This window comes from Sminthopsis crassicaudata, chromosome 2 (assembly GCF_048593235.1).
Source record: "Sminthopsis crassicaudata isolate SCR6 chromosome 2, ASM4859323v1, whole genome shotgun sequence".
Lineage (NCBI taxonomy): Eukaryota > Metazoa > Chordata > Mammalia > Dasyuromorphia > Dasyuridae > Sminthopsis > Sminthopsis crassicaudata.
This window is the reverse complement of record NC_133618.1, coordinates 596668591-596685319: the sequence shown is the minus strand read 5'-3', so window position 1 is coordinate 596685319 and position 16729 is coordinate 596668591. Positions and strand designations below refer to the sequence as shown.

The window sequence follows — 16729 nt, the reverse complement described above, 5'->3', positions numbered from 1 at the left end:
CAAACAATTATCTACATTCAAGATACATACAAAGTAAATGGAAAGTATTATCAGAGAGAAGACACTAGTGATAGGAGGGGCTGGGAAAGGTCTCTTGCAGAAGGTGAGATTTGACCTTAGTCCAGAAGGACTCACCTTGCAGGCAGAAGGAATGGTGACAGTTGGTGAGATGAGCACCTGTGAGGAATTTTGCCCTAGAAAGAGCAGTAATTAAATACAGAGTTTTTAATGGAGGTTTGAGTAATTGACTGCCAGTGATTTTTTTCAGCTAGTTAGTTGTAATTATACCAACACAAAGAGTTGAACATAACAGTCTGTGTGTGAACAAAAGCAGGAACAGTCAGATTTAACATGTTGACATGGTGCACAATATTGAAATGTTTGTACTGAACTAATGAATGAACTCCTGTTGTTTTTCAAAATTTTGTGACTTCAATCAGCTAATCATGGTGGGAAGGAAGAGGGGGAATACTATGTTCCCTGAAAAGCAAGTAGGTTTTGAAAGTTCTGGGTTTGGGGAGGGGCAAAATAGGAGCCCTGGCAATCATCACCTTGAAAAATGTCAAGGATTAAAGAATTACCTGCCAGACTTGGCAGATTGCCACATCCCAGAAAAAAATCCTTATTGAGGCATTCCATTAATCCCAATGGTAGTAATCAAAGCAAAATAACTTGACCTTTAAGATGAACAGCTGGTTTAGGAAATGGTGTCTTAGAACATTATTCGGATTTCAGAACCATGACTTAAAATATAGAAATAATGGACTCTTGGCGAGGATAAAATGTACCTAGTAAGGGCTGTTAGTAAAAAATGTGACATCTAAAAACCACTCATCACTAAATTCACATGTGTAGCTAGGTTCAGTGGGGCCATTGGATGTGTTCCTCATTCATTTTCAACCCTTATTCCCATGTGTCTGAAAATTTCATTTAAATTTTATTAGTATCATTTTAGCAAACCAAACAGAATATGCATTTTTAAAAAAAAAATTACAAAAACTTTAAAAAATGAATAAAACAGTAGTAAATTATTTCAACATATAGGCTTAGAACAGGGTTTCAATCATGAGTGACTAGTATTTGAGAAAACAATATCCTTTGAGACTCTTCTGATATTGAGAGCATAGGAAAAAAGGATCTAAACTAAAGTTTTGGAAGAACTTTTCATATATCATTAGGATCTCTCACCCAGTATACACTAATCTTCATCTCAATTAGCTTTCCTCAGTACTTTGTTTCAGTAATTGCCAAGCAGTCAGTATTGCAGCTGTCCCTCTTCTTGTACTGGAGTAGTACCATAACTGTTTTCTCCCATGTGACTTTTTCTGGGGGCTACTTTCAATTTTATTAATATAGTTTGTTTTTATATTATATACATTCACATATTATTCTGACTTTGTGAGAAGTCTGTTGTCGCAATTCAAAACAGTGAAGCAAAACTAACACTACCTTGTCTAAAAGTATATACAATAGTTTATATCTGTATCACCCCAACCTTTCTGTTTAAAAAAACAACAGGAGTCTATTTATTTTCTCTCCCTCATCCCTACCTCAAGAAAAGAAAGTACCCCTCCCAAATTTCTTGTAACAAATAAGCATAGTCATCCAAAACAAATACCTCCAAAGCTGCAATACATGTGTACATATACATATATGTGTCTATCCAAATCTGTGTGTGTTTTTACACACTCACATATATTTCATTCCATATTCTATTATGTATGGCATATTTCATCATCTTATTCTTTATCAGTTTATAAAAGTTTTCAAAATTATTAATTTTTATAATATTGATTTTATAGAATTGTTTTGGGTTTGCTCACATCACTTTGCATCACTTCAGATTTTTTTCCCCATATATTTTTGAAATTATCTATTTCATTTGTTACAACACGGTAGTATTTCATCAAATTTATGTACCACAACATATCCAACGACAAGATATTCTCTTGTTTTCTAGGGTTTAGCCACTGCAAAAAGAGCTGATATAAATATTGTACATAAAGGACTTTTTTCTTTTTTTAAAATAACTTTCAGATATAGCAGTAGTGTAGTCAGGTCAGACAGTACATATAGTTTAGCAACTTTTTGAGCATGATTTCAAATTGCTTTCCAGAATGATTTCACCCATTCATACCTTTATCAATAGTGCATCAATGTGCCTATTTTCCCTCAACCCCTCCGACATATTTTCATTTTTAAGCATTTTTTTGCCAATCTGATTTGAATTGGAATGTTAGAATAGTGATTTGGATTATTTTTTCACATGGCTATATATAGATAGCCTGGGTTTCTTGAGAGCTATCTGTTCATATCCTTAGAAGGCTTATAAATTGTCGAATGGCTTTTTTTCCTTATAAATTTGAATTAGTTCCTTATATATCATGGAAATGAGATCTTTATCAGAGAAACTTACCGCAAAGATTTTTTCTCCAGTTATTGTTTTTCTTTTCATCTTAGCTTTATTAGATTTGTTTGTGCAAAACCTTTTAAATTTTATATCATCAGAATAATCCATTTTATCTTCTATGATCCTCATTATTCCTTGAATGGTCATATACCTTTTTTTTTTAATCCATAGAACTGCTAGGTAATTTTAAAAAATGTTTTTCTAATGTTATGATGTGACCTTTTATATCTAGGCCATTTATTTATCCATTTGAATATTATCTTTGTATAAGATTGAGTTATTAGTCTAAATCTAATTTCTTCAATATTGCTAATCCAATTTTCCAAGTACTTTTTGTTAGATAGTGAGTCTTCATGCCAGTAGCTGGGGCCTTTGTGTTTATATAATACTAGGATATTAATGATATAGTTGCTTTTATATGCTGTGTACCTTGTCTGTTCCACTGATTGATCTTTCTATTTCTTATCTGATAATAAGTTATTATAACAATAGCCACTTTGTGTAATATAGTTTGAGAACTGGCACAAACAGGCCCCCTTAATTTCCATTTCTTTTCATTATTTCTCTTGAGATCCATGAATTTTTTTTTCTTTCCATAAGAATTTCATTATTATTTTCCTAGTTTTATAAAGAGATTTTTAAGTAGTTTGATTGGTATGGCATTGATTAATTTAATTTAGGTAGTAATGTTTTTTATCATATTGGCTCATCCTACCCATGAGCAATTAATATATTTTAAAATTATTTAAATCTACCTTTTTTTCTAGAAACAGTTATTTATATAGTTTTTGTGTATATTTTGGTATAGGGAAATAGGATTGTAATAATTGTAAATGGAGTTTCTTTTTTAATTTCCTCTTGCTAGATTTTATTGGCATTCCATAGAAATGCTAATGATTTTGTGGATTTATATTCTGCAAGTTTGTTAAAAAATATTGATATAATTAATTTTAGTTGCCTTTTTAGGATTTTATAAATATACCATCAAAGCCTTGTAAAAACCGACACTTTTGTTTCTTCTTTACTTATGATTATTTCCTTTTATTATTGCCAGCATTTTTAGTACTATGTCAAATAGAAATAATAGTGATGAACATTCACGTTTCACCTTCGAATCTATAGAAAGTATTTCAATTTATTTCTATTACAAATAATGTTTGTACTTAAAATCTATTTGTATACTACTTATTATTTAAGGAAAATTCCAATTTCCCCTCTGTTTTCTATTTTTTCAAAAAGATATTTTACTGTATTTACTAAATTACTGCCTAGTGCTCCAAAAGTCAGTAATAGCATAAGGCTGCCTACCACCAACTTAATAAAAGGCACCAAAATTGGTTGGTAGGAACATAAAAAAATCTCAACACATGGAAAAAGGGAAAGTAATCCTGAAACACAATGGTAGGGATATTTTCCCCATTTTTCCTTTGATGGATGAGTTTTGAATAACAGCAGTTAAAAATCAGAAAGGAACCGCCATAAATACTGCACTTCTGTTGCCATCAAAAAAGCTGCAGATGGGGACAAATAATACAGTAGGAGTTTTTTGAAATAGCCTAATTTAGATTGCTTTAAAAAAAAAACTTGAATTCAAAAGGTGCTGTTCTTTATGGATGACTGCTTTATTCATTGTTCAAATCATTTATTTAAACATGTCATTTATGTTGGGTTTCTGTTTTGTTTTGTTTTAACAAATTGTTATCTATTTCATTAGTTGATTTTTGCATAATTAATGGAAATCCCATGAGTCTCAAAGTCTGACTCTTTGTGTTTTATTTTTTGTGTAGATCTCCAACACAGATGGAATTTTCCACTGGTCATTCCTTAGAACTAAATCTATTTATGAGTAAACAATGGCAGTGAAAATAAATGTTGTGCCCTTAAAAAATAGAAAACCAGTCAATAAGACTAGTTTAGCTCTTACCTGGTGTTGGATTTTGCAAGGACTGGCTCCTGTACTATGTAGTCTTTGGATCTGCAATCCTTCTAATTTCATTTTGTCAGTGAGTAGCCTGCCTGAAAACCATTACAGATTAGTTGGCTCTTACCCTTTCTACTGCATTCAACTTCTTCTTCATGTGGTATACAGTGTCTACTACAAGCCAAAAGTCTGAAAGCTTTGCCTGGTGAAAGGTATTAACAGAATTGACACTCATTGCCAGAATTTGGTGGTAGATCAGGAATATCCAGTCTCTATTTCATCCTTTGCTTCTACTATATTGTTTGTTGGGACTATGCAATAGATTGGAAACAGATTTCTGTTTTCCAATTCATCATAATATTCTGTAAGATCACCCTGCGGTAATGTTATATTTATACCATTAATGATTGCTTGTGCCAGTTCATTATAGATGTTCTCAAATGCATTATGCTGTAGCCTTCGGAGCATCCCAAATTTGGTACCCCAAAATTCATCTCTCTGTTTAGTTGTCCATCTGTTACAGAGATAATTGCTTTTTCATTTAGGTTTCTCTTTTTTTTTCAGAGGCTGATTATAAGCTAAAGTGACACTGGTACTTCCTGGAGCCTCCTGTTCAGGCTGCCTAAAAAGAGACACTGGATGCCCATGTACCTGCCCATGGGGATAACCTCGTCTAACCTGCCTGCCTACCGCCTCCTCCTCGGTTGCCACAATTGCTGCAGATGTCCGGGCTTGCAAGTTTGGTCTCCTCTGTTGTTGTTGTCACTTAAAAAACAAAAACCAGGACTGGCTGTTACATTTTGTCCAAAGCTTTTTCTCCTTCAACTGACATAATCATGCTTTTAAGGTTCAAAAGAAGACCCCATAAGGTTGGGGTCATAGATGGGTGTCTCGAAGTATCTCAAAAGAATTTACAGACTTGGACCTATCTCCAAGTCAATGGGCAAAGTTCATTGTAATTATAACAACAAGTGAAACAGGCTAAATTCCAAAGGGATTTAGCAAAGAACCTGGAGAAAGAGGATAAATTTATAAGACAAAGTTAGACCAGAGCTTCATGTTACTAATTTACTAATTTTATGGCTTACAGGTAGATTTGAGGGATAATCTCTTCACTATTGTCTCAGGAACTTGGTTATTATTGACCAAAAGATGATCCATCTGATAGTAATGACTTCAGAATCATTGACAGACAGATTGTTAGAACAACAGCACTCTAAGGTCAGAGGCCTTCAGGATCACTGCTATATATTCAATATGATTTTTGTTTTGTTACTAACATGACTAATTTAGTTGAGAGTTTTTCTAGTATTATATTACCTCTGCATTCCTTGTATAAATCCAATTTAGAGCAATTTCTTTCTCTGGAATAGAGTTGTCTAAATTCTCTATTTTTGTTGTTAATTTGGATATTTCATATTTTTCTTTCATTCATTTATTTCATTTCAGTTACTGATTTTGTTGGCACATTGTTAGGCAAAATAATATCTTTTAAATCTTCTTTATTTGTTGTGAATTCTTTCTCATTTTTGTTCCTGATAATTTGGTTTTCCTCTTTTCTTATTTTAATCAAATTAGCTAATGGTTTGTCTATTTTATTGGTGTGGAAAACAACAACAACTATCCAACCAGCTCCTAGTTTCATTTATAATTCAATGGGTTTTTGCTTTCCCCTCATCTATGTCCTCATTACAAGAAAAGTCCCCTGTGTACAGGAACAGTATCTCACGGGAAATGAAATTTTATTATATCAACAATCAAACCTATTTCATGGTAATTCCTAAATGCACAAGCTTGTGCCCATTACCTGGCACACAGAAAAGGCTCAGTTTGCCCTCGTCCAAATTGTTACCTCCTTTTCCCATGAAAAATGTTGCAATATCTGTAAATTATATTAGCCATGTGTTTACAAGGCTCAGTAAAGAACAAATACTAAGGTCACATACAAAGTCATAGCATATAGCATTGCATGTTAGAATTACATAACAGTAAATCAAGACTGTGTTTACATGTAGATCCATGGTACATGGTGTTGCAGCAAAGTTGCATATGATAGACCAAAAAATAGAGATCACATTTAAATATATAAAATCATAAAATATTTGAAATACATATCAGGAGACTGACAAATGATCCTAATTCCTAAGAGCATGAATAAAACACCATTCATGCAATTCTTTACAAGGAAGAGGCTAGAGAGCCTGCTTTTAGAAGAGTAGTGCTATGTGTAATGGAGTGTTGAAATGAATGAGTGAATAAAGCATTTATTAAGAAATTATGTGCAAAGCACTACACTAAGTGCTGGGGATACAGATAAAAATAAGACCACCCCCTACTCTTAAGGAACTCAAATCTTCCTAGGGAGACAATTCATGTGGAAAGATCAGAGGAGCACACCATCCAAGGGCTGGGAATCTGGACGTCCATCCTGGGTTTTGTAGCCAGCCCATCAATGCCCTAAAGGCCAGTGTTTGGGAACCAGGCTAGGGATCCTTGAGAAAAGGACTCAACCCTCAACAGTATTAGTGCTGCATTTGAATTGAACCTGGGGAGATCAATGTCATGTAAAAACTATATTAGAACTCCGTCCACTCTCCCCAAAGAATATACTCCCCTCCAAAAAAGTGCTCCCCTCAGTTTGTTCGTTTTTTGAGGGGAAGATACTTATACTTCTCTTCTTGTTATATCTTTGAAGTAAATATCTTTGTAAAAGCTAATTGATATTAATTGGTTAAATGGAACTGGGGTGCTAGTCACTGGTGGTTAATTCATAGAATAGGGGCTCAAGCTGATAATTAGAGTTGTCCCATTCCCTTAGGTTTTCCTCTGGAACTCTGAGGGGGAGATATAGGCAACCTGACAATAAGGCTAAGCCCAGAGAATGCTTGATGCATATTAAAAACACTGCCTTATATTCAATTTAACATGAATTAATTAAACACAAGTGTGAAAAACATTGTTTGATGATGAAAATGCAGAGACAAAAATGAGTCAACAGTTACATTCTACTGGGAGATATATGAATACAGATGAATAAATACAAGATAAAGGAAGAAGAAAGTAATGAATGAAAGATTAGGAAAGAATTCTATCAGAAGTGTCACAGGGGCTAAGCTCTGAAGGAAGTTTTTAAGAGGTGGCAGTGAGGATGGAGTCCTCACTACCACCATTCATTATATATTGGAAAGGTGATAAGAAAGGATGGAATTGGGAGAGGGAAAGCTGAGTTTGGGAAATAGAGTAGCTTAGTTTGGTTGGAATATGGAACATTTTTCTTGCTGATTTAAAAAATCATTCTCTGTAAAGCCTAGCAACTTCCTTCCAGTGTCTGGATTTTATTGTATTCTTATCAGTCTTGAAACCCTACTGTGTCGATGCCCTGAATCTTGCCCTCCTCCAGCATTTGGGTATCTCAAGTTAAACTTATGGCTTCCCCTTGTGAGAGTAAAAGCATGCATATAATAAAGGTCCATTGCTATGAACATCACTGACTGTTCTACCTCCTTTATGAAAGTCTCTAAATCCCAAAGCTGTTGCAGTGGACTGAGACACAGACAAAAAAACAAATGCAGTCCTGAGTTGTATTAAAAGGGGGTGTCCAGGGCCAGAGAAGAGAGGCTCCTTGTACTCTGTTCTTGTCAGACTTCATCTGTTCCATTCTGGGTACCCTTTTTAAGAAAGATACTGATGAGGTAGAATGTATTCAGAAGTGGGAAGAGAGAGACCAGGATAGAAAAATCTTGAGAATATAATATAGGAACACTACTTAAAGGAACTGAAAGTGTTTAACCTGGAGAACAGAAGAGAGTGGGATGATCATAAAACTAAGTTCAAGTGTTTGAACTGTAATCCTTAAAGCACTATATTAAGGCTGTTGCTGTTGTTATTTCTAATAGAACTATTCAAAAGTAGAATGCAGAGGAGTGAATTCTCCCTCTTTGGAGATCTTCACAGGTTACATGATTACATTTCAGTTTTGTGGTAGAAGAGATTTTTGTTACTATTTATTTTGGACTAATGGATAGATTTCCCATAAACTTATATGGAGAAAAATGATGTCTTTATTTTCATTAGCCTCTGACTCAAAGTTAGTATTTCCTTCAATTAAGAATATAAGCAACAAACATTATTCTGTGAAGGGATCACATATCCCTGTGAAAGGGATCTTTGCATTGCCAAAGCGCTTCATGAGACTCAGTGTCCTATACTAAAATGACCTCTGAAGCTCCTCCCAACACTGACTCTGATAAGGATGGTCTTAAGTCTTTCAAAATATATATGAGATATAGACTAAGGCTCTAAGTAAATGGGAAGAAGATTTTTTGTTATTTCTTTTCCAGTCCTTGACTGTCAGTGAAAAAAATCAAATTTGTTGATCCCAAATTCAACAAATGTAGTAAGGGGTTACTCTGAGTATTGTTAGACTATCTGGCAAGGTTAATATGATTGGTTTTATTTTTTTCCCAATTTACCTCACCTGCAACGGAATAAAACCAGGATAAAAAAATTGATAGGCCTGCAGCCAAAAATATCATATCCAGAAAAAATTATCTATAATCCTGAATGACAAAAAATGGCATTCAATGAACTTGCAGATTTTCAGGACTTTGTAACAGAAAATTTAACATATAAGAACCAATATGAAAGATCAATTTTAAGAAACTTAACATGTATAATCTGTTTAAACATGGACAAATTATTTGGTTTTTTATATAGGTATATATATATATATAATATATGATTTATATCAAAAATAGGGTAGCTCAAAAGAAAAACTGGCAGAGTTAAGGTAAAAATAGCAATCCTGTCATAGAAATGAGGTGCAGAGGAAGAATAGACACAGAGGCATTAGAGGGAAAAGGAGGGTTCATAATTCTGAAAACCTACTCACATTAGGAATGGATTCAATAGGCAACACTACATATATACCATGCAGGGTATAACACCCTCCAAAATCTATAAAGAAATAAGGGAGGAGGATTGGGCACATAGGGAAGCAAAGAGTGAAGGAAGAAGACAAGGAAGGGATCCTTAGGTGGGGAGAGTTTAAATAATAGCAGGGCAAGTTATGGAGCAGAATTTCATTAAAGAGGCAGCAGGGATAGGAAAGACATGTGCATATGTGGGGGGAGTGTATGTATATATCTATACATTCACATGTATATACATAAATATATCTTTTCTTAAATGTAGCTTACTTGGGAGTAGTGGGGGAATGAAAGGGGAAAAAAGAATAAAGTAAATAAAGAGTGCAGCGAGAACCAAATAATTTACAAGGAAGTAAAGAAAAAATGGTCATTAATGAATATAATTTCTTATACTAATATGTATACTTTCTTGATCTGGTAATTCGATGTTATATATTTCAAAAGCTCCATGATGTTCTGCTGGGCACATGACAATGTTCTCTTTTATTTTGCTTTATTTTGTTTTGTATTTCTTTTCTGTTTTCCTTTTTTTTTTTGTTTTTTCAAATAAAAAAATTAAAAGGCAAAAAAAATGTGACAAATAATTCCAGGATAAAAAGGCAATGTATGTTTTGAAACTCCACAGGAAAAAGGACAAAGGTTCTGATGTGGGTGTTACCTTTGGCAAGGAGCCTTTGGCGGGGAATTGTTGGATGTGAAAGTGTAGAGCAACAAATGAGGAAAAGAAGCCCTTTGGGTAATGAGCCTTTGATAATGTTGATAAGATCTGGAGGCATGGGGGCAGCTAGGCGGCTCAGTGGAGAGAGGTCTCAGGTGGAGTGAAGAAGACCTGAGGTAAAATCTGGTCTCAGACTGTACTAGGACCTTAATTCACTGGAGAAGGAAATGGCAAACTGCTCCGGCATCTTTACCAAGAAATCCCATGTAAAGCATTATCTCTAGAGTCATAAAGAATTAGACACAACTGAACAACAGAGAGGCACAGAATCCTACAGTCTCAGAGGTGGAAATAACTTGACAAGGCCCTAATGCATGAATTCCCTTTGACTATCTCTCTTTAAGCTCTTTCTTGAGCTCTGAGAAAGTAAATTACTGCTTTTTGCCCTGGAGGAGTCTATTTGCATATTGCATAATATCCAGATACTAACTGGACCCCCTTTTCCCCCTTGCTTCGGTCTTTTCATTTCTAGGAAGAAAAGGGGGCAAAAAAGAGACGTACTATTTAATACTTAGCTTTCCACAGGTTTCTGTTAGGACTCTTCTCCTCCCCCCCAACTCCCCATAGTCTTTCTTGAGTCCCTTCTCAGCAACTGGAAAAGCTTGCAGTTTAGAAATTTTTTGGTTTTCCTTCCAACATGAGTTCCTCATCTATGAACAAAACAATTCAATTTAATAAAGATTTCTTATGTGCCTCTATTGAGACTACTATTCTGATGTCTCATCTTGGGGATTCTTCTTGGATTCTCAAAGAGCTGTGTCAGAAGACTGAGCCTGGGTCAGATGTGGGACTGGCTGATGGACTGAAAGTCTAAGAAACCATCTGGTTGCTAAAAGCATTTCTATAGCCCTCCATTTTGTTTCACTGGGAAAGAACAGTTATCTAGGAAAGAGGAACTGAGAGAAAAGTATAATGAATCTTTCCCTCCCCCAGTCTTGAGGTACCTGTTCTCTCCATAACAGCACCCTCCCTTTATCCCTTCTCTCTCTCCTACCCCATTGGACTTGGAAAGCCAGGGAGAACAAAGCAAGTGAAATAATGACTCTTTACAGTCCCTCGCTTTTTCACAATACTTTGCTGTTTATAAAATGCCTTCACAATAATTTTAATAATGATAGCTGGTACCAAATGCTTTTAGGGTTTTACATAGGATTCCATGGTTTCATTGAGCCTTACTCAAACATATCTATAACTTAGTATTTAAGTATATTAGTATATTATATTTATTATATATTATATATGTTAGTATATATATTATATATAAGTTTATAGGATATATATACATATATATGTATGTGTGTGTGTATGTGTGTGTGTGTGTGTGTGTGTGTGTGTGTGTGTGTGTGTGTGTGTATTAGTAGATAATTCTCAGAGCATAGCTTTCCCGGCTCACATTGTGATGAAATATCATGGGTGAAATGTGAATCCAGCTCTTTTGACTTCAAGAACAGAACTGTACCCACTATACCATGCTACTTCATCCCTGAGCCATGAAATTATTAAGAAAAAAAAAGAAGAAGGCAAAAAGTAGATAGCAGAGAGCAAAAAAAAAAAAAAAAAGGAACAAAGAAAAGATGGTTATGAATATTATTATATACACATTCTTGAAATGGATATACATTGTTACATATATTTTGAATCCTCCCTAGTGTTCTACTGGGCATATGACAATGCTTGTTTTGTTTTTTCTTTTTCTATATTTATTTTTCCATTTTTTTTATTTTGCATTTGTTTTAAGTGAATAAATATACTTAATCAAAGAAAAATAAGAATAACATTAATAAAATCATTAATAATAATATTAACTAATATTTATATAGCACTTTAAGGCTTGCCAAGCATTTTACAAATATTATCTCATTTTATTTTAGTAACAGCTTTGGGAGGTAGGTGTTTTATTTTCCTTATTTTAGAGATAAAATAAGGCAGGCAGAGAATGAAACACTTACCCCAGAGTCACACATCTAGGAAGTGTATGAAACTGAAAGTTTTCTTCCCTATCTAGTAGAGTACTCCTTCTGCATTAAAAATGTTCAATTTAATTCTTCCATTATGGCTCTTGGGGGCACCAAAGTGCCCCCTTAAGAAAACGCATCCTTTTTCAAAGAGATGAGTAACTAAAACATGCAACTCCAAGGGAGCAGTAAGGAATATAAAATGAATATTTTGTTACATTAAATTAAAAAGATTTTGAACAAACAAAACCAAGGCAACCAAGATTGGATGGCAAAAAACTCAGGAAAAAATTTACAGAAAGTTTCTCTGATAAAGAGTTTTTCTTTATCAGAGAAAAGACCTCATTTTAAAAGTATATAGAGACCTGAATCAAATGTATATGAATACAAGTCATTCCCCAATAAATAAATGGTGAAATTATATGGAACAGGTAGTTTTCAGATGGAGGAATCAAGCTATCTATAAACATGTTTTAAAATGCTCTAAATCACTGTTGATTAGAGAAATGCAAATTAAAACAACTCTACCTCATACCTATCAGATTGGCTAAAATGACAGAAAAAGGAAATGGCAAAAGTTGGAGGAGATGTGGGAAAATTGAGACACTGATGCACTGTTAGTAGAATTGTGAAGTAATCCTATTATTATGGAGAGCAATTTGGAATTTTGACTAAAGAGCAATCAAACTGTACATACTCTTTATCTAGCAATATCACTATTGGACCTGCATCCCAAGAGATTAAAAAAAAGAAAAAGGAACAATATGTACAGAAATATTTATAGCTGCTTTTTTTTTTTTTTGCAGTGGCAAAAAATTAGAAATTGAAGAGATGCCCATCAATTGAGAAATGGATAAACAAGATGTGGTACATGATTGTGATGCAATATTGTTATGCTATATAACACAAGAAGTTGCAAGTAGGATGACTTCAGAAAAAACCTGAAAAGAACTGATGAAAATGAACTAATACTGAGTGAAGTGAGCAGAATCATGAGAACATTGTACACAGTAACAATATTGTGCAAGGAACAAATGTGACTGACTTAGCTATTCTCAGCAATGTGAAGATCTGAGACAATTCCAAAGGATTTTTGATGAAAAATGCTATTCATCTCCAGAGAGAGAACTGATAGAATCTGAATGCAGATCAAAACATACTTCTTAAATATTTTTTTTCTGGGGGGGGTCTGTTTTCTTTTACAATGTGACTAACAGAAATCTGTTTTGCATGATTATGCATGTATAACTATATCAAATTGCTTGTCTTCTCAGTGGGAGAAGAGGGAAAGGAGAAAGAGAAAGAACTTGGAAATAATTTTTTAAGTGTAAAAATTATTTCATATGCATTGGAATTATATATATATATATATATATATATATATATATATTATATAAATTCGAATTATAATCTCTGTTCACTCATCATTCCTAGTTGTTCCGTATGGGATCTGTGGGACAAGTCTAATTCCTCTTTTACAAGCAGCTCTTCAAAAATTTGAAATCAGCTCTCAGGTCCCCCTAAAAACTACTCTTCTCCAAACTAAACACCACAAAGGACAAGGGTTGAGGGATTTAAGGACAGCACTATGTAGCATAAAGTTGACCTGGTTAACTAGAATATCAAATTTTCTTTCTCTCTTCCCCCCCCATAAATCTCAAAAGTTTTATATTTTTCCAATTACATGAAGAGATAGTTTTCAATATTCATTTTTGTAAGACCTTATTTTCCAAAATTTTCTCCCTCCCTGTTTTACCTCCTTCCTTCCCAAGACAGCAAGCAATCTAATATAGATACAATTATTTTAAACATATTTCCATATATGTCATATTTGTGCAAGAAAAATCAGAACAAAAAGGAAAAACCATGAGAAAGAAAAAGCAAACACAAAACAAAGGTGAAAATCTGAATTTACTCAGCATCAGTTCTTGAAAGTCTTATCAGGCTTTTTTGCTTTTTTCAGCCTGCTCATCATTTCTTGTAGAACAATAGTATTTCATTATATTCATATACTATAATTTATTAAGCCATTTCCCAATTGAAGGAGGTCCACTCAATTTCTAGTTCCTTGCCACTACAAAAAGGGCTGCTACAAACATTTTTGCACATGTGGGTCCTTTGTCCTTTTTTATGATCTCTTTGGGATACAGGCCCAGTAGAGATACTGCTGGATCTAAGGATATGCACAGTTCTACAGCCTTTTGGTTATAATCCCAAATCAGCATCAAATTTTCAAAAGATCTGGGAAAGGGGTGATGGCCTGGGCAAGAAGAGTGAGATGGCATGACTATAGTGGAGGCAAAGATGGAGAACAGGTTTAAGAGGGGAAAGATATAGAGAAAGAGGGAAGAATAGAAGTCTTTAGCTACATAGCAAACTTCCAGAGGATTTTCTGGATCACAGAAGGATAATATTTGTGGGGGATAATCTCACTGCTCTTTTTTCCCCGACATCTTTCAGGGACTTCCCTATGTTCTTACTCTTTATGCTATCATCAGCCCATCATCTGGTTGCCTGGGTTTTGTGATCACTGACATTGATATGCTTTTAGGAGAGCAAGAAGGCTCAAAGTAGGTCATCTTCTTACCGTCACCTAATAGGCTCATAATAAATGCTTGTGGACTAACCAATCACAATCCCTCCCTCTCAAGTCTTGGTACAGATTTCACTAGTGCTTCTACATACTGCCTTTTGGAGTAAAACCCTGGCAATATCCCTCTATCCTTTGTCTTCACTCATCTAGAAAATGTCAGGGTTCGAGCAGATGGTACCTAATTGAGATCTAAATCCTATGCTCTTGTACTGGCTCTCAATTAGGCAGCCAGCAGGATGTCCAGAAAGATCACTTGGCACATGTACAACAAAGACAAAATGAATTCTACAATGACATTCACTAAATACCATATGTGAAGGACATGCTCAAAGGTCCATATTGCTCAGGGATGCCTATAACTTAAAAAAATTTATTTAATTTTTTACCAATTACATGTAAAAAAAGTAACAATCACTTGAAAAAATTTTGAGTTCCAGATTTTCTCCCTCTCTCTTATACATCTCCCTCCTTAAGGAGGCAATCACTTTGATTTTGATTGTACTTACAATGTTGTGCCAAGATATTTCCATATTAGATGCCTACAATCTTGCACCAGCCTCCTTTCTCACTCTCCCTGTGGGCATCTCACCTTCCACATGTCCAAAAATCAAACTCATTCCTGGACTGTTTTTGTTCCTAGTTTGCCTCCATTCTCTCCTTTTTAAAGCTTCTTCTGCATAGCTGTCAAACCAAAGTTCCTAAAGCAATCTCTGGTCATGTCAGTCACCTGCCTAAAAGCATTCAATGGCTCCCAGTTGCCCCTAGGATAAAATATAGACTTCTCTGTAACTGAAAGCTCTTCACAATCTGGCTCCAGCCTTTACATGCTGATAGCATGTTATTCCCCCAATCACCCGACACTTTAGCTTCTATACTCTGATCTGTTTGCTGTTACTATCCTCAGCATTCCATGCCCCATCTTTGCGTCTTTCTGCCAGCTGTTTCCCTATGCCTGGAATGCTCTACTTCCTTACTTCTATCTCATAGAACCCCTAACTTCCTTCAAACTCCCATCTTTGAAAAGGATTTTCCTGATGTCCACTCAGTCACTTTGTATTTATTTTTCCTATATTTAATTGGTGAATATTTTGAATATCAGACACATATTAAGCATTTAATAAATGCTTGTTGGTTAACCAAATGGTTCTCATGCACTCTCTGTAATCCCCCACCCCCCTGGATTACCTCTCAGAACATACAGATTCAAGTTTCCTGAGTTGCTGTCCTTAAGTCTGATGGCAGCCCAAGGCAGCAATGACAAAAATAATCACCTAGCCTCACAATTGCTGCACTAAGGAGACAGAACAGTATGTCAGGAGTTCCTGGGTAGTCTCCCACAGACTGGGCATTTCCCATCCACACCCAATGGCACTGCTCCTTGCCCCCACCACAATGGCTATTGGTCTGGTTCCAATCAGTAACTAGATAAAGGAACAGAATTCTTCACATCATAGCAGTGTCCCATTTCAGGTTTCTTTATATTTGGACTATGAAATACACATTATATGGGGGATTCAAGAGAATATGAACATACAGCATCTATTCATTTTAATCATTGTTTCAGAATACTATGACCCCCACTGTTGACTGATGTCATTTCATTAATAATTGACAATTTCAAATGTTTAGAATGAGAAAGGAAAGGCAATTATCAACTATATGGTCGAAGAAATTGAGACCATTCCAAGATTGAATGCAGGATCTCAGAAAAAGTTTTAGTGACAAACCTCTACAACTACTGGCTCTTCGAGGTCATGTTACAGGCAGTTAGTGTTTTTGGATGCAGCAGTGGTGTGTGTGTGGGGTTATAACCAGCATCCCATATGGCACAGCCATAGATATATTTGAAGATCATCCACCCTTCCCACTCAGAAGCAATAAGGTGGAAGCTATGGAAACCAGGACAGGGATCTTGATTAGACCCATTTGGAGAGATATTGCAAACCAATGAAGTGGTTTCCTGTTATCTCTAGATTCAAATGTAAACTCCTCTGTTTAGCATTTAAAGCCCTTTGCCAGCCTGGCATCCATGTACCTTTCCAGTTTTCCTTCCTTTTACTCCCCATCACACACTCTATGATGGCTTTCTAGCTCTTCCTCATCCTCCTTCCATTTCTTCTTCCCAGTGTTCTCCCTCTGCACCACTGTCTCTTGGATTTCCTAAAAGCTCAGATCAAATCCCATCTTCTGGAGGATATTTTTCC

General features: G+C 35.0%; 1 long non-coding RNA gene across 1 annotated transcript; it reads left to right on the top strand.

Annotated features, from left to right (window-relative positions):
• The first annotated feature begins 4335 nt into the window (after nucleotides 1-4335).
• On the top strand, nucleotides 4336-5831 carry LOC141553757 (uncharacterized). Its single transcript, XR_012485629.1, has 2 exons — nucleotides 4336-4413; nucleotides 4896-5831. It is a non-coding gene; the product is annotated as an uncharacterized LOC141553757 (long non-coding RNA).
• Nucleotides 5832-16729: the final 10898 nt, after the last annotated feature.